Here is a 25567-nt window from a genome sequence, read left to right as displayed (position 1 = left end):
TTTAGTACGTACCACAACTAGCAAAAGAAGAGCTCTTGCCTAGAGACTTAACATTGTCAGAGTACCAATAGCAACAGCTGCCAAAAAAGCCTGGAGGTTCCAGGATGGGAGTTCCCTGAGAAATGAAACAAATAGTCTGGTGGGTGCCAGGTTCAAATAAACAATATTTGATTTCTTCTAGGTGTGTGTCCTCTACCAATAAATTCTCCCGCTCACAATTCTACCCTCCCCATCTCAAGCCCTCTCAGTACCTCCATATTGTCACATCCTTGAAGTCCACCACACCTACAAGTTCACCCCTATGCCTGTTAACTCTTCAATATACCTTCATCTTCTTTCCATGCTCTCCAATTTCCAGTGGGAAAAATATCAATATATCATGGCATGTACCAGCTGGTTAGTCAGGAGAAAGATGGAGAAAAAAACACACACACACACAAGATAACAACTGAACTGCATTGCAACCTTTTTTCACACTAGGAACTTTTATTAGGAACTGAGCTATACATGACAACAAATTTTCACTAAACTTGATGTAACTTTTCTCTGAAATCTCCACCTCTGACAAATATCATACAACTATGCTAATGACTTAAAACTATTGTGAGAATATAAAGGTGAAAAGGCAGACAAGCAGAGCAAAATCATTAAAAACTTGCTCCTTTATGGTTTTTTATTCCAAAGCTTTTTGAGATTTCCAAACAGAATTTATTTGTCAGAAATTCAGCAAGTAAGTAAGTACGAAACAGTTAGAGGAAAAGTGGCTACTATATATCATTCACAAAATTAAAAAAAAAAAAATTGAAAATATGAGTCAAAATGAAAGGTAGTAAGAGAGAAAGAAACAAATGGAAACAAAAACTTCCTTTACTTTGATCTAGAAACCAAGCAAACTTGGGAAACCTGAATAACACATGCATTATGTTTTCAAAGATCTAACAGAGTATGGACTACAACAGAAGTTATTTTGTCCAGAGGGAAAAGAAAATGCTAAAGCCAATATACGTCAAGAGAACAAGCCTGTCATAGTCATAACATGCATCCCAGAGAGCACAGCTGATCACATCTCTTCTGCTTAAAATAAATAACCAACTGTACATTAGGTTCTCACAAAAGAGGTCCAACTGCAATGCTTTCCACCCATTTAAACATCCATTTTCATAGGGCCTCCACAAATTTTTCCCAGCTTTCAGAGGACAGCACAACCAGGAAAGCTTGTCCTGAATTCATAGCCCAGTTATGACACAGCAGCACACAAACTGTAGTCATCAAAGTGATGTAACAGAAGAGACAAAACTTACACCCACACACCAATTACCACACAGTTTATCACTTTGCCCAGATTGTTGTTTAGTTTTGCATGAGAGGTACCACTACTGTGTTCCTCTGGTGCTAGAAGAGCTCTGTAACAAAGAAAGCTGGAGTCTGCTGCTTTGGGAGGTACATAACTTCTTTTCACACCCAGACACAGCATAGCAATGGTCTTGCAGCCTCAAAATGAGGAACTCAGTTTTCCTTTGCCTTTTTTCAGCCTATCTCAAGATCACAACACAAACTTGAAGCTCCTTTTAGGACTGAATATCGCCCTACCTTCTCTAGGGCAAACTGGGGTGGTATAATCTGTTCTTAAGGCTGGCCCATAAGACCCTTACCACCACTGATGGCTTGTTCCTCCTGTGTAAAAACAAGACAAAGAACACATAAAACAGTGGTCTTTGAAAAACATTTTGTATTTTGCTAGTGAACAGTAGGGGACTGCACTAAAATCATGAGCCTCCCACTGTCCCAGCTTTCTGCAGGGGTCTTTCAGCAGCAGGCAGTGTTGAGATGCAGGCTGGGCTGGAACCTGTTTGCTACAGAGCAGCCTCACACAGACTGATCAGTCAGCTGTGCTTCACACATGAGAGCTGCTTGTAAGATCTGGTCATATTTTTTCCATCAAAACTGTTCTTGTTCCCTCTGCAAGAAAATTGAAGGTTTGCCTCAACGGAAAACTGGATTGTGAAGGAATCATTTGCTTTCCATATTTCCATATTTCCAAACACCAACTTTTGTCAGTCATTGCAAGCCTGCCGTAAGGACATTTTCAGTGGACAGCCACAGCTTCCAACCAAAACAACATATTTCCACAATACTTAAATGAAGCATTTAATTTCATTTGCTTTATTAAATTCAGCCACTGCCTCTTCAGGTGCCATGGTGCCTTGTGAAAATTGTGGTTTGACAGCTTCACACCCCACTCTCCCCTTTCCAACAGAGTGCCTATGGCAAAAGCTGTGCCAAGACAAAAAACTACATGCACCCTAGAAGATACAAGGTGTTGATTAAGGGCCTCACCCTGAGGAAGACCAAGTTCCATTTCTAAAATATTGCATGATTTGCGGACCTGGCTGAACCAGCTACTGATGTGACCTCATCAGCAGCAAAGTTGGGGTGAAGGCTCTATCTTGTTATCTGCAAAGAACTAAGCTGCTCAGAAATGTCCCGATTTTAGAGCACATATGGAAATCTCTTTGGGGAAGCTTCAGCAGGCAATACCCTCACAGCCCAAAGATGTCGCAGTTGTTGCTCTGTCTGAAAAACTAGGAGAGTGAAAAGGAAACTGATACTGAAAACTGGAGGAAAAAAAAAACAGTGCTTCTGGTAAGATGTTCACAGCTTTACAATCCAAATATCTCTTCCTTCTTTGACAAAAGCCAAGCTCATGGGACTTGCCACTGGTGGGCGTTGCTTTCTTTCCACTCACTGCTGTACTGATTAGATGCTAATAAAATGAGTGATGACGTGCATCTTTACTGAGTGGTTCAATTACAGTCTCCCTTACCACAGCTCTCCCACAAGAAGAGAGCAGGATATACCAAGGGTTTGACTTTGTTTTTCAGGTTCATAGGGGGTAGGAAGGTTCCTTCTCTGAAAGCAAAAATCTGCTCACTCCCCTGAAAAGAAAATAATCCCCCTTTTCTGAGCCAATTTTCTGCTGATTTTTGGCTCAGTTCCTTGTTCCATTTGGAAGCCATATTGCAGTGTGAGCGAGGAAACAGCCAATAAACAGGGGCTCTGGTATTTGCTTTTCTGGAAGTCCCAGGCAAGACCCATAGCTAAAGCACTGTGATCAGGATCCCAGAAACATCTGCTTTCTTTTCAAAGGTGAAGTATTCCTTTTATTTGATTTTTTTGCCCCCCTCCTTCTCCCATAAGCACCTTTGTACTGTGGAGGGAACAGGGGAGGAAACGGAGCTCTCAACTAGAGCAGAGTGAAAAACTGAACTCTGCAATCTCTAGATAATTATGCCTGGCACCTAAAGGCTAGGGCAGTAATCCTTACATTTCTTTCACACTCCATTGACGGATGGTGTGTTGGGAGTGTGAAGTCTATTTCCTGTTTCCCATCGCTGTCCAAGTGCTGGAACTGCAGGATGAGCTTCCTAAAGCTCAATCCCACTTAGCAGATGTCGTGCTTTTTTCCTGGGGTTGGTTTTTTTGTTGGCTGGTTGGTTGGTTTTAGTTTTTTGGTGGGCTGGTTGGTTTGGGTGGGTGGGTTTTTTTGTTGGTATCAGCATCTGGCTTTAAAAGAAAGGGCCACCAAATGGGTCTGGAGTGGAGTGCAGTTTTCAGGCTGCCTCCAAAGCCTCTTGCATACATTGACCTGGCAAAGGAAGCTACAAGATTAAGATTAGAAACATTTCAGGAGCCCAAAGAGGTGTGTTGTGTTAATAAATTCTACTGGTTCACTGAGCTGTTGTCAGAGCTTTTAAGACACTTATGTGAGTGCGCTATTTATACGTAGTTATATCTACACACTTGGGTACCTAGACACACCTTGTAAAAAACAGGGCTTGGTGTAGGCTTCCTCACCTTGTGAAATTTGTTTTGAAGATTAGTTTTGAAGTCAGGACTGAACTGATTTTTAAAATGCGTACTATATGCTTGTTCTAGTTCACGCAAAAATTTAGAGCACTCGACTTATTTGAAGGCCACATGGATTATACAGTCAATCACAAAGGTCTCTTCCGGCTCTGCACTTTATGATTCTAAGGAAATACATATTTGTACATACATATTTGCATGTATCTACAATTTTTATGTTGAAGTCATATATGAAAACATGAAGTTTGAAAAAGGATTTGGGCTTCATTACATTTTCTTGAAGAGAAGTAGGAGAAGCTTCTAATTAATCTAATTTTAGGAAACTCTGACAATAAGGCATTGAGATGGGTATTTTGTTTATAAATAAATAAGATTTGCTATAACATTGCAGGGATGACTCTTTGAAAGGAACAAATATGCACAACAATCATTTGTGCTGAGCATGAAGTGACAGAAGGTTTCCTCCCAGCACTTGCCCACACCATGTCAAACCACAGGTATGATATTTTTGACTCATGTTAATTCAAACATTAAGAGTACAATCCCTTACCCCACCCCAAAATTTATTTTTATGCTGTCGATAGACTGGACATTTGTCCTGCTGACTGATACACCTACTGGATTGTTCCTGAACCTGTCTCGTGGAAGAGGCCACAGTATTACATGATGGATTTCTGAAGCACAGAAATAATTCAGTGCACTGGAAGTAGATTCACAAAACTAAATTTTTCACTTCAGCTTAAATAAGCTTTTGAACTCAAGTTTCAAGGACTGTTTTATTATTATTATTATTTCTCAAAATACATTCTGGGAGTTTTAAGAGGAAAGCAGAAAGAATTTCCACACAGTGTTTTTTTCTCTTTTGGTCTACAGTTTCCAAATTTTCCAGTGAAAAAGTCAAGTTTCAATATTTAAAAAATATATTTATCATGGAATTATAGAAAGCTTTGGGTTGGAAGGGAACTTTTTTTTTCTTTTTTCAGTTAGAGAGGATTCATATGATTTCTTGAAAGAAGCACATGGGCAAAGAATACATGGAATGAAGTTCTACAGAACACTAAATCAGTGATTTCAACCAAAACTTAGAACCTCCTTTCCAGATAGGAAGCAGGAAGATTTACTCAAAAACGTTAATTGGCTATATTCAAGGTTCAAACACGTAAAGACTATATTGGTAACAAATACAGAAATTAAATCAAAGTTACCGGTCATTGCTTTGGGTACACTAAAACTATAGTAAAAAACAAACAAACAAAAAAAAAGCCCTAAAGAAAAAAAAAATCACCAAAACAAAACAAACAAGCCCCATAACCTGAATCCTGAATTAAAAACCCATGGGGTACAGGAAGCACAATGACAAGGGAGAATCCCAGCACTCTTCCTCCTTAAAAGTGCCCTGACATTGCTGTTCTTCTTTGGACATCAGCACTAAGATGAAGCTCAATGCCACTGCAGACCTCTGAAGGCCAAGGAATATAGGTTTTGATCTGATTAGAGGTTATTCCCATCCAGGGCACATCTCTTACTTCAAGTGTGAGTCCCACATTGGAAGGATGTAGCTGAAGCTGTGTCTCCGCACACACAGGCTTGGGTGGCCTTTCTCAAGACCTTCAAATGGTAGGAAAGATGAAGATCAGCCTTCCGTGAGATGCTTTGCCATGGTCTTCATCTCAAGGTTATATCAGAAAAATTGAAGTTAGATTGGCTTTACTAGTTGGTTTTCAACCAATTCCCAGTTGCTTTTATTAACTACCACTCCTCCTGCTAGAAACCCAATGTTTATAGTATTATTTTTCTGATTAAATATTTTCTGCTTTTGGACTATAAATATAGCTAGTCAGAAACCAGAATTTCCTTTCCTTAGGATACTCTGGCATTAGAAAGAGTTTGTATTCCAAATTGGAACAGAAAGACAACATTGTGACATTTCTGGTGAAAAGAACACAGTAAAAAATTTCTACGGGGACCACTGAAATGTTCATTGTCGTGAAATCAAAATATGCTGTTCAACAAACAAGAACATGTTTCAAGGATGTAAAAATAAAAGTTGTGCTTCAGATGAATCATTTGATTCATGTGGACATTCACGTAAATATGTTTGATTATGATCAGATAAATAAAATCTCACATTAACACTTTATATGAACAGAGTGAAAAGGAATAGCACAAGGAAGAGCAGTTATCAAATTGTCATTTATAACCAGCTCAACAGAAAGAACTATCTTCTTTTCCCATGGCAATTTGCTTTATGAGCAATCATTTTCCCAAGATTGATTGGAATGCAGAGATCATATCTTTCTGACTTTCTCAAGGCACACTGGATCAGCCTCAGTGCACATCATCTCTTGCCAGGTGGAAAGGACATAAGAAACACGAGGTTATTACAGAGGAGGCAGAAGAAAGGAACATCTGGAAAAGAGGACACAATTCCGCAGGAAATCTGGCTTCAATAGTTCAGCTGCTCATGCAACAAGTTATTATTTCTGGAGATATTGGCTTAGCATGAGAAGCCCTGTCTAGGGTGTTCTGATCCTCTAAAAGGTGATGAACAGGGTAGGAACCATTATCTTTAAGGCTAACACCTGAAGTTGGCATGCCAGTAAAGTAGGAAGATTGAAGGAGACCTGGAAACTGCATTAATGCAACACTGGGCAGGAAATTTCACCTTCATGATGAGCCTGTACTTTGCTCTGGTAAGTTCTAGCCAGTTTAAGTGTCCTCTGGAGGCAACCAAGAAACTCAAACCTGTTATGAGTTCCCAGACACTAACATCAAATATAGACCCCATCTGTTTTGGGGGATGGGGGGGAGGGGGCAGTGTGGAAAATGGGCAGTGGTTGTTAGACAGAATATAATTGAATAAAAAATCTGGTTCTGAGCTTCTGTACATATTTGATTCTGACTGCAGTGAAGGTAAGCCTGATGCTATCTATCAGAGGCACAAGGACAACTAGAGCAGTTTATTAATACCGATCCCAGCACTTCATTTGGAAGACTGTGCCAACCAGCAAATTGGGCTGCTGGGAAGTTGTCGTCACATCTGTAGTTCCCAGATCCCAGAAACTTGTGTATGTATACTATGTATACACAGACAGCAAGTCTGTGCTGCCTCTCGACACAGCACAAGCCTGTGAGGTTTTGAAGATCAGTATCTCTGTCCCTTCCACTGCCTGCTCTCACTGCTGGTGTCTGGAGAGTTGCTGCAGATCCCACAGATCTGGACCAAGCTGAAATGGCTCTAGCACATCATGGGGTAAAACCTTTCTGCTCACAAGCCATCAAAAATCGAAGCTGAACAGAAAAATGAATGAATTAAAGATTATGCTTCAGGTCAGCATATGCTGAGACGAGCCTCAAGTTTCCAAACACCAGCTCCTCCTCATCTTTCTGACCAGCCAGCATGCATGTGCAGCAGATGTAACCCTTCCTCAGAGCCCCAGAAGCATGGCCAGACCTCAAATGTCATCCTGCATTTTGAAGCAGGATACATTCGAGTGAGCCAATAGCTACATGTACAGCTGCCTTGCTGGACCAGTAGGTTTGATGGAAAGTGTAGCTGATGGAAGGAGCTGGTTTTCCCCATGTGGAGGTGTTAAAGACAGATGTCAGGCAACTACCAAGGGGATGTGAGGAAAGAGACTGGGAAATAAATCTCAGTGCCTTTTGGTGCTGTATAAACCTCAAGCAACTCCAGTGACTTTGTCTGACTACTGAGGGGTTCATCCAGAGCAGTAAGAGCACAACTGAGATCATATCCTGGGCCTTAATGGCAGAAATAAAATGCCTGCTAGTCTAACCAGGAAGGGGCATAGAAACTACACTGGCACATTATTTCCTTATGTCTGTATTTACAAGCGTTTTTCCTTTTGCATTCCTGATACTTTCACCTCAAAACATCCCTTTTTGTTAATGATTTCCTTCTCCTTCCTTTTGTCAGCTGTCACAGCAGAGATCTTGTGAGGGCCTGGTCAGAACAAAGTAAATACTGTTCCACTCACACCAGAGGTGTGTCTGTATATGCTGATCTCGCTGTTATCCAGCAGGCTGCAGGAGGAAACTCTGCTAATCATCATGCCTTGCAGCATCAAGTGCTGGGTGGGCAGGCTGCCCGGCGGGCTGAGGTGTGCGCGTGTCTCTGTGTGTGTGTGCTCTTGCATGCACGCACTTCCTCGCCTGCTTAAGATCACGTCGCAAGTCGCCATACTAAAGATCCCACACATTCCAGAAAAGTACAGCCTGCTTCCATACATCCACCAGGGAATGAAAACTAAAATCACATTCCCTCTTCCCTGCCTCCCAAACCAGGGAAAGATTGTCCTGTTAAATTGAACCCAGTCCTCGGCTGGTGTAAAGTGGTGTTGCCGCTGCCTGGGCTGCTGTGCTGAGCTCAGTCACTGTCTCAGTGTATCCGCTCAGCTTCTGATGTTGTATCTGTACCACATCTCTGTCTTTCTAAATAAATTCTGATTGAAACCAAAAAATTTTAAAAATGTGCACAGTGCTGAGCAAAGGACTGTTGAGAAAAGCTCACTGGAGAGCTGGGGCCAGATGGAGGTGAAATGCCCTCACACTGGAAAGCAAATTTTCACAGAATTTTCACTCATGCTCATTTGACCTGCATCAGCTTCCAATTTTGGAGTGCAATTGTCCCGTATTCCTTCTGCAGGTTAAAAGAGAAGAGTGACACCTACAGGGGATGACCAAGTCTACTTGGAATTGAAATCTCTTTCAATTTCAACTCTTTCAAATTCAACTGGGAGATCTTTGGATCTCCCAGTCTCCCTCTCTCAGATACTGATGAAAGTTGCCTTTGGTGGGTCCCTGAGCAAAAGCAAGGTTCTACTTTGCCTCATTACATTTGAATGCAGCATAATTAGAGGAAAGGCCCAAGGCCAGATTCCAGTAAGCCGTGTAGACCAGCATATTCTCTTTGGCTGTACTTTCCTCTGTTATCTCTCTGCAAGTGGAAGCAGATTTCGGGACTGTGTAAGCCAGGTTCTCACATGATGCAGCACACCACTGATGTGGAATCACAAATTGTTGCAATTTGTTCATTTCCTACGTACACACTAACCCTGTTTCCTGGAACAAGAGTTGTTACAAGCTGCATGTGAGCACGTAATTCACTGTAGCAGGACCTATCAGTGAGGAGAAATGTTCCCTCTTTCCACCACAGTAGTGTTCAGTCATCTTTTAAAATAGCCCAACCAATACCTCATGCACCACTTATCTCCAGAGACTGTTCTGAACCTGGCACCTCTCACAGTTAGGAAATGATGCAACATAAATGTCCCTTTCCAACTTACACTTTTTCCACATCATGCCCCTTCACACATTCATTTTTATTTTAACTCCCTTCAACTATTTAACTAATGCACATCACCAGACACTGGCCTGTAACTTCAAAACCTGGCTCTGATCTTTACCTCAGAATATCAGAAGATGTGTTCTTTTCAGTTGCTATAGATCTGATCAAAAATGCAGGGTAGATGCAATTTTCAGGGCTAGTTCAAAAATTTGACACAAACACCATAATCTATCCTTTGTTCTTCAAATGCCTCTCCCATGTCTGCAGTGAAAAAACTAAAAAATTTGGATAGGAGTCTATCTGAAGCTCATATTTTAAATGGTTTTCAGTATGGAGGCAAAGTTGGAAAAGTTAATCTAGCTTCAATTAAAGCAGTTTCTTTCCTAGATTTTTTTATTTTGGCTGAGATCAGGGAATATCTACAAAATAATAGTAATGGCCTGAGTCAACAGTGTGTCCCTCAGTAAACTGTAAATCATGTTCAATGAAAGCTTTTGCCTGGGTCAGTACGTGGTGAAAAATGAGAGACCCCAACACAGATATGCTGGTAGTACCACAATAACAGTTTTATATGTACACAGATGCTGATCTGTTCAAAAGGACAGTGTGTTTTTCATTTTCCAGCATTTGGCAAAGGTAATCATGTAGTAGTTATGGATTGGGTGACTATCACCCTGGTCAGCGAGGCAGGTATGATTTATTTATCAGCTTTCCAGCTTTCCACGGAGGATAAGGGGGAGGGAGAGCTCTGGAGGGGGCTGCAGGAGGAGAAGATGAGGAGAGTGGGGGAAGGGGACAGGGAAAAGCAAGATTTATATACAGATGGGAATGTTGAGACAAGGGTGGGAGCCACGGCAGGGAAGGAGCTTCCACAATGAAGGCTATTCATCAACTCTTGCAGCAACACAGCTCTGAAATGGAAAGGGCTAGAAACTATTCCTTCAGCTCCATCCCTGGGGTGCCTGGGGTTCCAGCAAGGAAGCAGCTACACACTGATAGCTGCACATTTTTGGGCTCAGATATCTCATACTGCAATTGCATCTGACTGAGGATCACAGAGAGGCTTTTTTTCCTCTCTTCAATTCCTTGTACATCAGTAATAAAGTGCATTCAGCATCTCTTTCATCATCTGTCTCTGAGCAAGGTGGACTGCAGCAAGAGCTGAAATAAAAGCACAGGAGCTACAAAGGATGCATGGTACTTGAATTTTTAGGATCACAGAAACACAAAAGAATTTAAGCTCAAAAAGATCTTGCAAGGGCTCTGTTCCAAACCACCTCTCAGTCATGAGATCTCCCTGCTTTAATATCACACACTCTGTTCTCAGCACGACAAATTACCTTGTTTTCTGATATCTTGAGTCAATTTAGCTGTTTGTTATCACTAGTGGAAAATCTGGCCTAGAACCTTTGAGGATTCAGATGTTTCTTAATTATAAAATCATAAAAAGAATTGCAGTACAAGCAAACCAAACTGATTGATATGATATGATATGATATGGTAATCATTGGTACTTATAGTTTGTCTGGAGTAAATCTCAGAGTTTCCAGAAGAAGAGACAATTCATCTGGACAGTCTCCTAATTTATTGTCACTCTCACCATGTGTATTTGTGATGCAGGAACCTGTGGGTGCTGAAATACGTGATGGTGAAGATTGCCAGATTTACAATTTGCCAATTCCCAGTAAATTCACTCATTTCAGTGGGATGAGGCCAGTTTCATAATCAGCCAAAGAGCAGGTCCCAATTTTCTTTTTCTCCTGTTTTCTTTTTCTCCTGTAATTCATTTGTTATCTTGCCTGGCTGATGCCTTGAGAGGCCTCCTGGAAACAGAGACTAGACAGGAGTAAAGGATTAAAAGAGGTATTTATTTGAAAGGCCCCCAAAGGTACACCCTGGGGAGCCTGAAGCCACTCTCAAAAATGGACCCCAAGATGGACCCCAGGTCACGAGTTCTTCACTCTTTTATAGGTTTGGTTCATTTGCATAGCAGGGTTAATTCTCCAATTAAAGCTTCAGTTTTCCCCACAGCTTACCCCCCCCTTAGCAGCTCTTTGGTTTATGCTTTTGGCCTAGGACTGTCTTGGTGTCCTTGGAAAGCAGGGCCAGAGAGGCTTTGTTATGTCTACCTAGCATGAGAGAGCAGAAATTAACAGGCTACAAGAAACTTCAGAGTCACACACTGAGCAGTACAGGATTTGAAAAATATAAAAGTTAAAACCTAAGGCATCAGGCTAGCAAGAATCAATGGATTCCAAAGAAAATTGTGACACAGAACAATGACCTGGCATTTGGAGGACTCAAAGGCTTATCATCTCTTATAGAACCCAAGTGCCGGTATCTATTTTTAATCAAAATCTTGCTCTGTTTGCATAGGCTAGGATTTCCCTACCCAAGCAGTGACATAACAAATGGGTGAGTTGTGTGGAGTGCTGGAGATTTCTTTGATCCCTTGCCATACTGCTTTCTAATCTTCATACCTCCACTGCAAATTTTATTATTCAACAAGAAAACCTTGCCTGTGCTCCTATTAAAGTCTCTCTTTAAGTCATTCCTCAGTTTATTTCATCCTAGTTCTATGTCTGATAAAAACCAAAATATCCTTCTAGGCCAAAATCTTCCACGAACATTTACAAGGTTTGCCACAGGTATCCCGGTGACACTGGTAGGAGTAACACAGGTGGCTGCATCATCTGACATTGTCAGAGTACTGCAGCCATGCAGTTCCTACTATTTAGTTTGGTGTAGCTTCCATCTCCACCTTGTGTACCTTTTCAGCTCACGATGATGAGAATCTTGCTCACGAGTGTCCTTCTGTAGCCCCACAGGAATGTCAATGGCTGTTGCATAGGCTATGAAATCTTATTTCTTATTTCCTTTAAGGAAAAGCCCAGTTTGAACCCCCAAATGGGAAATTGATGTTCCAGTGTCATTTCTACTATAATAATGCCACTTTCCCCTTTTCCTTGGATCTTTTGTTTATCTCCTTCAGAGTTTAAGCTATTTGACCACAAAGACCCTAACACAGCTGTGGTGGTAGCATACCTGATAATTTCTCTGGAAGTCACCGCTTTCCAGGATGTAATTCCTGTGGACAGATATCTTTTCTCTCCATGGCCAAGACTTTGGTTCCCTGTTGCAATTAATGATAAATTTGTCTTTCCTCTAAGCACTATGTGATTCAACCCCAAACCCTCAGGTCAGTCAGAATAGCCAGGACATGCATTTCTCCCAAAGCATGGCAAGTTCTCTGGGTCTAGTACTGTGTTTGAAGGGTTTTGTGACTTCCGGTATGATATGATATTGTCACACTAAGCCTACCTATTCCTAGACAGCTGTTTGAGGGAAGATGAAAAAAGAAAATAACAGAAAGGCTGGCTGAACAAAGCCCTTTGATGGCAGGATGGCTGAAAGAGGTTTATGTTTTTCAGCTTTATCTCATAATACACCAGTGATCCAAGTTTAGGCGTGAAGGCTCAGTCACACAGGTAGGCTCCCTGAGAACTCTTAGGAAGAGAGTATTCCCTTATTTTGATGTCTCATCCCGACCTGGAACAGGCAGGTTTATTTGTCCTGCTGAGATACCCCATAGACTGGAGAAAGAAAAATTGTCCAGAGTAAAAGCCTGGGGAGAGCAGTCTCCCTTTTACAGAGGTTTTCATGCTCTTCCATCTGTCCATGCTAGTCTAGAAAGACCAACTGCTCTGCTTCAACTCTCTGGGCTCAGTGCATTAACTCACAGTGTCACGGGTGTTGTGTAGCTCTGGGATGACCTTGAACAAAATCCTAAGTGCCTCTGTCAGGGGAATGGAAGGGTGTTCTGGGAATAGGAGTAAAATCCTCGCTAGATGGATAGTCAAGATTCCCTGAAGTGCTGCCATAAATTCTCTCAAATAAAATCTCAATAACTTGGAATGAAAGGTTTGAGCTGAAGGCATCTGGACAGCACTGTGCTGTGACTCAGACATCGGAGGCAACACACTTGGCCAGGGAAGCGATGCCAACAGAAGAGGACGTGGAAGAGAAAAGTCCCCCAAAGCATACCTTGTACCCTCACCTGTTGATTACAGATTGCTCATGTGAACACTCTCACAAACAGTGGCAGCAAATGGTTTTCTGTCATTGAACAAATGGCCGCTGTTTATTCAGACACAGACAAAGTAATTTGATCTGAACAAAAGTTAAGTATTCGTAACTTAACTACTTTTAGTATTGTCTACTTTCTGGGCAAGCAGTTTTAGCATCACACTAAGGCTTTTATAGGATGAATGTTATAGAGAAATGCAATCTGTATATCTCCAGTTGTGGTCTGTGTTTTTTAAGCAATATTTGATCATTTTCTGAGCATTTTGCAAGATTGGTTTTAGAAGCGTTTCATTTCTATGCTGTCTGTAAGCAGAGTACACATGGAATTTTCTTTCCTCAAAACACTCAAGATTTCTAATTTTTTCCCTCCCACTCTAAATGAGGACAAAGTCAAAATTCTCATGTTCAAAATACAATTATTGAAGAAGTATTCACATGGCATCGGTCGAAATATTTCAAAGTTGGTTCTACTCCAATTTTAAACCTTGTTTTTCTTTAATATATAAAAACAGCTTAGCCAGAGAGCACTTTTAAATCAAAAAAACCTCCCACCTTCTTTTCATTTTGAAAATGCTGGAATGAGATATTTCAAGACAATCCCAAAAGCATTTTCACTTTCAAATGCAAAGCATAGTGAAAAACATCTCTTTTCCTCAAGTTTATTAATTTGGATGAATCTACAAATTAAAATAATAATCAATGCTTTTTAGGAAATTCTCCAAACAGCTTTTCCTGAATTCATAAAAATGTTTAAAGTATTACAACAGGGCCTCTGTCTCTGCACTTGTAACTGAGCCCAGCACAAGGCTATGTAGTCCTTGTGTCTCAGGCTCAACTCTGACATTAATTCGTAGTAATTTTTGTTTGAAAGCACTTTTTTGCTGCTGCTGGACAGAGTGTGATAATGGTGTCTCCTGCAGCTGCACTTCAGCTGGAGTCTTCACATGGTGTGGCTTCTCTGGAGTTTGCTCGTGAAGGCCATGTATTCAGCAATGGTGCAGGAGGTGATGAGCTCTGGTTTCCCTGTCTCTGGAGAGCTGAAAAAGGTGCCACTAGAAAGCAAATGACTGTGTTATCTCTAATTAATCCCCATGTGAATTTTTCCCTTACAAAATTGTAACAAGGTTAGTTTCTCTGAGGGCTGAACTTCCTTATTCCTAAAGAATTCCTTTAAGGAACAGCAAATGAGGCTGGAAATAGACTAATTTGGGCAAACCCAAATGACATACCTCATTCTTGGTATTTGTAAGACTGTATACTTCCTCATAACTGGTTTTGATACCTCAGCGAGTTATGCACAGGGAGAAATTGATATGAAATCTAATCACCTTCTGGTATTTCCAGCATCCAAATATTAGAATGCAAGGAAAAAGCTGACTCCTCCAGCTCTGTGACTAATTCTCAGAGTTCATTTAGGCATGAGCTCTAGATATATTAGACACAGAAAACAGAGCAAAAAAAGTAAAAGGAGTTGTGTGCTACCACCCTGTCTTTGAAATGAGAAACCAGGTGCCACAAGAGCATTTCAATTGATCCGATAGGATTGGATTTGATCCAATTGGCTGTGGATCAAAAGTCACCCTGATAATGACACCAGAAAGGGTCCATTCCTTACAATCATTTATAGAGTAACTATTGCATGTGAGGGCTCATGATTGCGCCATGGAAATGAGGCCGTAACTCTATGAGGAGCCCCACTGACAATGCTTTCCTGTCCTCAGAGGTCTCATATACCACATTTCATGCTACCAACAGACTTTGCTCCAGGTAGTAGTGAAAACTGGGAGGGATATGGTGTGTGCTTCAACTGCAAGCACACGAGGGGTTCTTCCACTGATGGTCACCTGGTTTGTCTCCATCCATCCATCCATCCATCCATCCATCCATCCATCCATCCACCCACCCCTCTCCTCTTTTCTTCTGGACAAATGGGTGCTAACAGCAGCCCTCAGCAGCCCTTTAGGACTCTTTCAAGTATCCCTTGAAGAGGAAAAGAGGTTCATCTCCAGAGTTGTAGCCAGATGCTTGGCTGGACATCAATTACACGTACATTATGCCTTATCTCTGCAAGAGGCAGGGACCCAAGCCAAAGATCCTTATGTGTCCAAGTGCCTGTAGCCCCAGGTGCTTTAGCATTACATGGGCATCCAGGGGAAAAAAAAAAAAGAAAGGAAACATCAGGCTCTGTGGTATATTTTCCCCTTTTAAATACTACCTATTGATGAACAAGAAACTTCAGGGTGCCTCCAGCTGCAGCAGGTAGCTGCACCAAGAAGATAAATCACGGAAAGCAGATGGAAAATTAGACAGGAGTGCTGTGTCTAATGGGTCAGGTTTAAGCAAGACCTTGTGATGGAGCTGAGCAGATAATAAATCTGCAGATGGAAGCTGTTTCCCAGACTGTCACTGAAAGACTGTTAGTAACTTTCCAGGTCATGCTAAGTGATCTGAAGATCCACAGGATCCTGTTGCCTTTAGTACGCAGTGACAAGTTTGAAAAGATGGTTCATGACAGGCCAAATGAAACTCTGAGCGTTAACAAGGATCCACAGCCAGCAGCTGGGAAGCTGGAATCATGTTTCTTTCCACTGACCCACTTAGTAATTATTCCTGAATTTTATATTACCTTCATATAAAATGTTCAATTAAGAAGTTTATTGGAGAGATAAATCTATTAATTCTAGGCATTTGTGGTGATAATTTCCATGTTTTTTCTGTAGCTCTAGGATAAATGAAAATCCAGTCTCTGCCTAAATAGGACTACACTAATCTTGTAAAGGGCATGAAAGGGTCAAGGAAAGAAAGGAATTACTTAGGGTAGCCCAGGGAAGCAGAGCTCCTAGTGAAAAGGTAAAGCTAAGAAGTGGAATTTGGGGCTTAAACATTATCATAGTGCTTCTCGATATGTATTTGACCTGTAAGTGGTCTCCCAAGAGATAAGAGGAGATCTTAAATGCTTGGAACATTTCAGTTAGATTGGACTGAATTCCTAAAATTTGGCAAAGAGTTAGCCTTCAAAAGAGATAGATGAGCTAATTAACTTCTTTTCCATCTCCAGCTACCGTGGCTTTGTGTGTTGCCAGTGCTGACCTTAGAAAGCAAAGTGTGGGACATATCTGTGGAGATGTACTATACGTAGTGTTGTGTTTTCATGCACAGCCTCAGAACCTCTGGCACTGAGCTGGATACCAAAAAAAAAAAAAAAAAAAAAAAAAAGGGCACTCAAAATAAAGTACTTAAGAATAGCAAGTCTAACCTTTTCAAAGGGATCTGATGCAACTATCATTCCTCAGTCACTAGTATGTCCGATTTCTGAAACACCATTAAAAAATAGCAACACATTTTCACCCTGCTAGCTACTACTGGTTAACAGAGTGATCCTAGCACATAAGCACTTGGTAGCCTAAGAAAATATGGAAACACTTCACATGCAATATCTCACTGCTGATCCCTTGCTGTTTGTGTCCCAACGCTCTTCACACGATAAATCATCTTGCCTGAAGTGAGTCACTTACCAAAAAGATGCCTCAGTACTCCTTGCCCCTTGATATGTTTGTCCTTAACTTTCTGAATGGATCCAGGATTAGAAGTGTAGACATGGCCACGATCATAAAAAAAATAATAACTCAAAAAAATGATACAGCATGACTTTTGATTTATTTCTTCTTTCTGTTTTCAGTCCTGATCTTCTCAGCTCATAATCAAAAAGGAGGATGTTGTCCTCTCCTAATGCCACAAAAAACTTAGTTAGTCTTCATCTGTCCTGTCTTCTTTCTAGTAGAGAAAAAGCATGAGAATATTGCCATTCTAGTTTTTTCATGTATAGTTTGCCAATCTCTTTAAACAAAAATTTTAAGACTTTAATCTAAATTTTCTCAGTCAAAATCAGACCTGAACCCACCATTTTAATATCTCTGAATTGGGGATGAATCTATCCCCAAAAAAAAGGAATTAATTCAAGACAAAGCTGAGGGCAAGAAACAAGAAATAACTGCTGTTTGCAGCCTCCATGTTGATTTTCTGCACCTGGAATTTTGTACTGACCAATAAACAACTCATTAGAAACAATTTGGACAGACTGAAAGCTTCACGTAGCACTAAATATTAGTAAGAGTTTCAACTATTGATAATTGTTCAGGAGATGCAAGCTGCTGGCAGAAGACAACCAGGTGTTAGTTAGTCATTCTTGCACTGTACACTAGATGGATTGTTGCACAACAATATACCTGGATGTGTAGGCTTCATAGCTTTGGAAATTTCAAACTAAAGAAGTTCATCTTCAGAACGTGCTAGGCATTATCTTTTGGGAAACACTGGTATAAAGTAGCCATTGACCTGAACAGCTAGGAATAAAAACTGTGTGACCATCTCTTCAGAAATGATGATGATTTCTCAATCACCAGTGGGGTGTGCAAGTTCTCTGAACCATTACCACGTTAGTCAGGTTGCCCTGTCTGAGGAACAGGAGCCTTCAGGTCTTGAGGAAAAGATGAAGTTTGCAAAATGAACATTGATTAGGTTGGCACTGGGCTCTGTGTGTCCCCTAGTATACAATTATTGCCTTTGAGATACTAACGCCTTAATATTGGCAGGGTGCATGTTAAAATATGACTTTATGCATGTGTATTATGTGACACACTGAGAACCTCTTCTGGAGTCACCATTTTTGGTATACAGTAGAATTATGGATTCTTGCTTTCAGCACAGATTTCTGGGGTATTTTGTAAGTCTCCCTGGAGGATTGGGGCTGAGAAGTCAGACATGTAGCATCAGGAATTAGTTATAGCTGGAAAATCTCTCCCTCTCCGGACAAATCTTGTCTCAATGATCTTCTTTTGCCATCACAGCCATAGCAACGCTACTAGCAAAAGATGAAAGATATCTGACAACTTTGTTTCTCTGGAACCACAGAGCTTTCTGCTATAAGGATAACTTTCATGTGGAAGAGACACAGAACTTTTTCCGGGAGTGGGTCCAACACTTTGAAACAAATCCTCATAGGATAGGAGAACCCTCCCAAACCTCACCACCTTCAAGTCCATTTGCACATCAAGTGATTTCCTCCTTGCCTCCTGCAGTGTAAACATGCAGAAATGCTTGCATATTTGCTTAAGCCTACCCAACTAAGATGTTCCACTACTCCCACCCCTCTTCCTGCTCCTTGCAATGCTTAATCATAACTGGAAAATGTGCCAACATTTATGAACATTATGATGAGTATAAGAATAAAGAATAGACAACAGAAATATGTTTTCTTAGCTCAACTGACGGTAGGAATATGGGGAGGGAGAGTGGAAAGAAGGGAGGAAAGGAGGCAAACTCTAGGGCACACCAACCCACAAAAGAAAAAAAAGAAAAGGAAAAGTAGACACTGAGGATCTAGTTTGGTACAGGAGATTTATGCACAGATCAAGCACTTAGAACTGACACCCCCATGAAAGCTCAGAAAGGTCAAATTTGACAATTTACAATAAACCACAGTCCAAAAGAAGAAGAAGACCCCTTCCTCCTTCTACAAAATAAAAAAAAAGTAAAATTATCAGTAGGTCTCTGGAAATCAAGTTTTTTTTAGTTCCTTTTAACAAGGCTGTGTTCCACAGAAGCAAGAAGTCCTTGGGTGTTAAGAAAATAGGGCACTGGGCCTGAAACCAGGGAAAATGTAGCAGTGCAGGATTAAATCAGCACTTATACTTCTTCTGACCAAAGAAACAGAGATGTCTTCAAAAATACTGGTGACATTTTCAACTACATGAAGTATGTCTGACTCTCTTTCTTATCTCTTTGTCCAGTCTCTGGTACCTGTGACCTGCTTCCCCTGAGTGCAGCCCTATTCACAATTTCAAAGCTACCCTGTGTCTTTTTTTCTTCCCCTCATGGATTTACCAGAAGAACCTTAAAACATCAACAGCAGTAACCTTTCAGAAAACCCTTTCTCACAGACATGGGAAACTGTGCTGGCTGTGGCAATCATGGCTTGCAGCAGCACTGGTACCAGGAACCATGGGGAAACTCCTCTGGGATGACCACCATTCAGGGTGGTTTTAGTCCTGCCAGACTCACTCAGCATCTGAATCGTGCTGAAGAACCACATCAGGCTTTCTGACTTCTGTTCTCCACCCAGTTCTGCATGTACACTGCCCAGTTCAGCATATACCTGGATTATTTTTTTAACTTTTTTTCCCGGAAGTTTACAGCTCTACCTCATACCATTAAAACTTGCTTCTCCTTGGCACTGGTTCCCTCCGTCAGTGCCAATGCCAGCAGGAGGGAGGTGTACATCAGCCCTGGGGTCTGAGCAGGCTTTAATCGATGTCAGGGCAGGGGGAGCTGCTGGTACAGTCAGGAGCTCCCTGTACTGCACTTATCCAAAGGAGCTGAGAGCTGGGGTGCTGCAGATAAGAGCTGGGGAAGTGCTGAGTGACTGTGCAGCTGAGGGAGAACAGTCCCTGCCTTATCCTGAAGTGGGAAGTCCAGCCAGAATGGATTTTGCTGTTTCAAATTACAGACTGGTGGCTCCAGGCAAACGTAGAGGGGGCTGCCATCTCCTGAAATAGCAGCAGCAGCAGCAGCAAGGGCAGCATGTTCAGGTCGGGAGCACGGGGGTGACATTTAGTTAGGGTTGCTGCAAGATGGCCTTTGAGTGCCAATGTCACAGCCCATCAAAATGCTGCTCATCACTGCCTGACCCTTCACTCCATCCTCTCCCCACCTTCACCAGGAGCTGAGGGAAAGCATGCAAGGGGCAAGCCCCACTGCATCAAGAGCCAAGTCAGATCTTGCAGTCAGAAGCCCTTCCCTCCTAACAGCTCCCCTTTTCTCGCTGAATCCAAAGCCTTTGGCTACAGGGGAGCTTAAATATTTTGTTGCACCCTCATCACTTACAAGAATGTAGCAACTGACCCTAGCGCTTTAATCCTCCCATTGTCTTTAAAAGCTTTTTATATCGTCACCAATAAAGATTGTCTGTCTCAAGGGTTTTCCTGCTTCTCTGGCTGGGTTACAGTGGTGGGGTGGAGGTAGAGGAGGGGGGGTACAGGGAAGGGAAGAGGGCTGGACCATTGCCAGGCTTTAAAAGGCTGCTTAAGCATTTTTCTGTGGCTTGCAGGGTTTTACTCAGCAAAGTCTCCCAAGCCACAGAATATGCCTCTACTTGTATAGCATTACAAAGTCACGATGATTAGAGTGTAAGCCTCAGCCCTCTGGAATCTGCCCTTTTGTCTCTGGAGTGTAACGATACATTATTTGTCCTTGTCTAGTTCTTATCTTATTAATGCACTGCGTTATTTCTGCTCTCCCTCCCGTCCCTGCTCCTGCACACACACCTCCCTCTCCTGTACTTCCATTAATGGAACAATCGTGCGTCTCTAATCCTTTTCAAAGTTCTGGTTTGTGACGCTGTGTGTGTGTGTGCGCACTGCATATGCGTGTTGGAGTGAAGACTTCCTCCTCGTCACCCTGCCTTCCCTGAGCAGCTCAGCACACTGTCAACCCACCAGCTGCAGAATGCCCCAGCAGCCATGGTCTGTGCCCCACTGGGCTGTGTGTCATTAGCTCAGGGCTCAAACCCTGCCTGTTTGCAGTGCCCAGATCCAGAAATCCTCATCACTACATTTAATTTGCTCTTTCACATCTTCTCACCTCCATCTCACAGCATGCCATTGTCCTACAGTCCGAGGAACTGCCATCTTCTTGCAGTATGTTCTAGCATGGAAGGAGGGATCCCCTCTTATGCCTATGGCTACCCAGAAGCACAGTGGAGAATCAGGCTAATGGAGGTGGCTTGTGACCTCTGTGTTTTCATGCACATGAGAATCACTTGCAAATGTTTGGAAATAGGATGTTTTGTCAGCCTCAGAGTCGCTGGAATGGGCCAGGAATACTCCACAAGATGTTGACCTAGGGAAATGGCTCCAGTTGAACTGAAAATCTCCACAGCTTCAGAGAAGCTAATCACTATGGTTAGAAGAAATTCCAGGATGTAAGAAAGGGAGGAAATTCACTTTGGAGTTAAAGCAAAAGGAGGAGTGAGGGTATCCAGACTCCACTTTTAACTCTCCCAATGGCTTTTATTTTATCTTTGTGAGCATCACATCCTCCCAAGTACGATGTTGAGCAACATCCAACACATAGCTCTCTGGTTTGGGCTTACTCCCCATCTATCTATAGAATATCTTAACCCTGCTTTTTGCTTCAGCCATAAACCCCTTGAGGCCTGGTCTGTCTTTTTTTTTCAAGCATCTCTCCAGCATCTGGAACACAATGGTCCACGGCTGAGCACCCTCTGGGCGCTCTACAAATTTGAACCAGCCACCGCAATAAATAGAACTGCAGCAAAACAACAGAGGCTAGGATCTAAATTTTCCTCATCATGCTGCAGGTCCCGGCCACTAAACTGGAAAAGAAATTGTTGAGCCTGTCTGCTGGTGGGCAGGGATGCAGGGATGTCAGTGGAGTTTGCTGACAAGGTGAAATGTTCCAGCATCACTTACTAGAAGTGCTGGGAGTCAGAGCACTCAGGGACTACAAAGAGACAGTAGATCACGCTGCTGTCCTCGCTGCAGCCCCTCCCAGATGCTTCCTCTGATCTTTAGTGGTGGCATCTCTATTATTTGACTCCCAGAATTTCCAGGGCTCAGTGTGGGGCCTGAAAACCAGACTTTGATTGGTATCATTAACATTTCTGAGGAAGTGCTGCCGCTTCCTGGCAATATACCCCACAGAGCACCTCAGCAGGGAGAGAAAAGGGGACAGGATGGCTTTTCATTCTGCAGATGTGCAGTAGGGGACAGAGTGTTCTGTTTGTGACAGAACAGCTTTAAAAATGAGTGGTAGGAACACGTTTCAGAGCAAGAAAGTGAAAAAATTTGTCGCCCAATGAAAAAGCAAAATCCAGTCAGAGTAAGCCAAAGGAATCTGTCCCACAAAGTGCTTTCCTTGGGCTGTTCAGTGCTCTCTCTGTAGTAACTGAACACCATTGGCAGGGATCTCCTCACAGTCTCTCTCTTCCTCTTCCAGGAACTATTACCCCCTTCCTGATTTCATTAGAAATTATAGTCTGTATTTTGTCCTGACTGGGGAGAAGGGAGAAGAGAAAGAAGAATTTTACCCAGTAAGCAAAAGAATTTTTTTTTCTCTTTTTCCCTTCACTTCCATAAAAGTTAACCCTCAAAGTTTTTCCTCCCATGAGCAGTGGTTACAGACTGGTCTAGGAGCTCCAAACAAGCACAGAAATTCACTCACTCAAAATCTCAGAGTCTGCTCTGTTTTACTGCTCCTTTTCCCATAAGACCTTTGGGACAGGTTTTAATAGCATATGAGTGTCACCAAGACTCAACCAAAATAAGGGGGAAAAGCTTTACCCAATTTCTACCCCTTGGCTTTAGTGAATGACAAATTTCTAATATTCCCAGTTTTCCCGGAGACCAAATGCTGTGCAAAGCAGCAATCACTATTATGTTCAGCATTTTGAATGTTGTCATGTTGCACAAAGGAAAATAGTGCAGAGAAGAAGGCAAGAAAAAAAAAAAAAAAGCCTGAAACAGATCCTCAGTGTCAACTTAAAGAAAAAGGGCATTTTTTTTCTTTTCCTCCATAAAATCCCTGTAAACAGCAATGCTAATTTTAATACCATTTTCATGTTTGTTAAGTCAAGAGTCCACAAAATCCAGACTAAGCCTAGATGCTCACATCTGGTTTTAAAGGCAATTGATACTTTCAGACAGGTAATTAATGCTGCAATTACTATAATTTTTTGCATGTAGTTAAATGTTTAGCAGAAGTAGAGTATGTTCAATTCATTTTTTTCTTTCAGCATGCATGGAAAAATGTAGAAATTCAAATATTTGATTTTTGAACATATGTAAATATTTGATTTGAATATATCACTTAGGAGCAAAAATATTGCTGGTACTAATTTAAACTGTAGTGCTTGCCATGGGTAGATCTCAGAGTGCTTTACAAGGAGGTGAGGAACAGGGTTCTGATGTCCCAGATGGGGAAACTGAGGGCAGAAGAAGTACATGTAGGCATTGGTAGAGTTAGGAGTAGAATAATTATTTTTGGGGGCCAGGTCTCTGTTTAGCTGATGACCTTGATACACTGTGACTGTTCCCAGCAACTTCACAATGAAAAACAATTCCTCACCTGCAAGTCCCATTGCAATTTCAAGCATTTCCTCACTTCTCTATTGAGAGAAGCTCTGAAATCTCAGCTACAAATCTTGACCCATAAAGCCCCTTGTAGCAGCCTCCACTGCTTATATGCCTGAAAGCAAATTGTATCTATGGCTCAATACAATTACTAGTTTCTCTGCTGGATGTTTATATGCATTAATTATTGTTTCATCCAAAAGCTGAGCACTGGGAAGAAGGATTGGAGCTGCATGACTGCAAAGATAGCCCAACGGCTGGGCATAAAAAGGGATACTGAGGCCTGTGTCTTCACCTTACTGGTCTAAATATTTGTCCAGACACTCTGTACTGTGGTATCCAAACTGAAGGCAGGTGACTCAGACCTAGAAACAGTTTGTTTGCAAAAAGAAACATAGCCACACAAAAGTATGATGCAAACATGGTCTGATAGCATCATCTTTTTTTGTTTGCCCGAGGTGAGAAGTCCTTGAACTTGTTCATAGAAGCAAAGAGACAAACATACAAATTAGTATCTCAGGAAACACCACAGAAGTCCACTGGGCACAAAGCTTTTGCACCAAGCATTCAAACCTGTCTTCAACACCAGTCCTCTGAGAGACTCTGTGTGTGTGTGTGTGTGTGTGTGTGTGTGTGTATTTGGTTGCGTAGACAATAAAGGACAGATTTCCTGGCACTTACAAAGAGGGGCAATGCTGAGCTATGCTAATCGGCATCATCTGGTGAGCCTACCCTGCCTCACCATTTGAATGCAATCCCAGCGGATTCGTAGAGTGCTGTCCTCCGTGTGGGACAGTCTGGTTTCAAACTGGTCGCCTTGCTGCAGCCCAGATTCTGGTTGGCAGCCAGCTGAAGATCTGCCAAGAATTCTCTCTTCCTTCAGTGCATTTTTCCCCAGCTCTAAAATGAAAATCTCAGAAGGGGAGGGAGGGAGGAGGTTTATTTGCAGCAAGGCTGAACAAAATGCTTCAGGTCCTTTCCTAACTGCACTTCAGCTTCAGGGTAGAGCTGCAGCTTGCAATTTGCAGCGCTTGAAGCACCCCAAACTGTTCCCCTGCCTCTGAGGCAGGTGTAGAAAGTGGTTCTTGCCTGTTTCACAGGCAGCAGGGGAAGCCATAACCTCCTGCTAGCTGTAAAACACATCTTTCCTGCTGGATGTGTTAAAGATTGCCCTGGCTTCTCAGTGCACGAGTGGCACTTACTCAGCCGCATAACACCCTTATGCTCACCAGAGAGACAAGTAATGAGTCACAAGGCCTTAATTAACCACTTGTCGGATGTTAGAGTTAATTCCCTTGCAAGGCAGTTATGGGAAACCCAGAACTTTTGGGATCAGAAAGCAGCACTTAGTCCTTCTTCACCAGAGGGAGGGTCCTGTTTTGCCAGCCTGTCCTGTTGACATCTGTTTGAGACCAATCTCCAGCTTCTGGGAAGGCCAGAATGGAGGGTATTTGTAGGAGAGTTTGGCTTCCCTCTCAAACTCCCTTGAGAACAGGAGTGCAGCATGTGCCATGGGGGCTCATCACAGCACGTCAGAGAGGAGCCGGCAAAGGCACATGGATGGCATCTGTTCCCTCCCTTTTCCTCCTTTGTGCTCCTTCCTCCTTGCTCTGGGCAGACTTTGTATCTCCATTCCCTCCTAGTTTCCTGCTGGAAGCTGTTGGCTTATGCATGGGGAGAAGCTCTCTGGGGGGAGGATAGCTGCCCAGCTCCACAAGGGAGACTGCTGAGCTCCATGCTGACCTAAATCTAAAAGCTTTAATGCATACAGGAGACAAAGAAAGCAGCAATCCAAGGCTGCACTAATACCACACCTAAAAGTTGTCCTTAAAAGCTTCTGCCTTGTCAGCAGTAGACAGCAAGGACTGGACTGCAGACATGTGGTTACATCCCATTTCCTTGCTGTGTTTCTGCAGATGCATGGACAAATTGTCCAGGAGCCATGGCAAGGCTGATGACATTTGACTGTATTGTGAGCACGTCTTCATGTCTTCATCATTTCTCTAATCACAAAGGTTATGTGGGCAGCAACACAGGAAGACCTTGTGTAACTACAGACAGTGCTGGGATTTATCAAGCCTCCCTCTCTCTCTCACACACACACACATGCAAATACACACACTCCACCTTGCCCCCAGGAATGTGACAGATTCTGGAA

Source organism: Corvus moneduloides, chromosome 7, assembly GCF_009650955.1.
Source record: "Corvus moneduloides isolate bCorMon1 chromosome 7, bCorMon1.pri, whole genome shotgun sequence".
NCBI lineage: Eukaryota > Metazoa > Chordata > Aves > Passeriformes > Corvidae > Corvus > Corvus moneduloides.
This window is presented reverse-complemented; position numbering follows the sequence as displayed.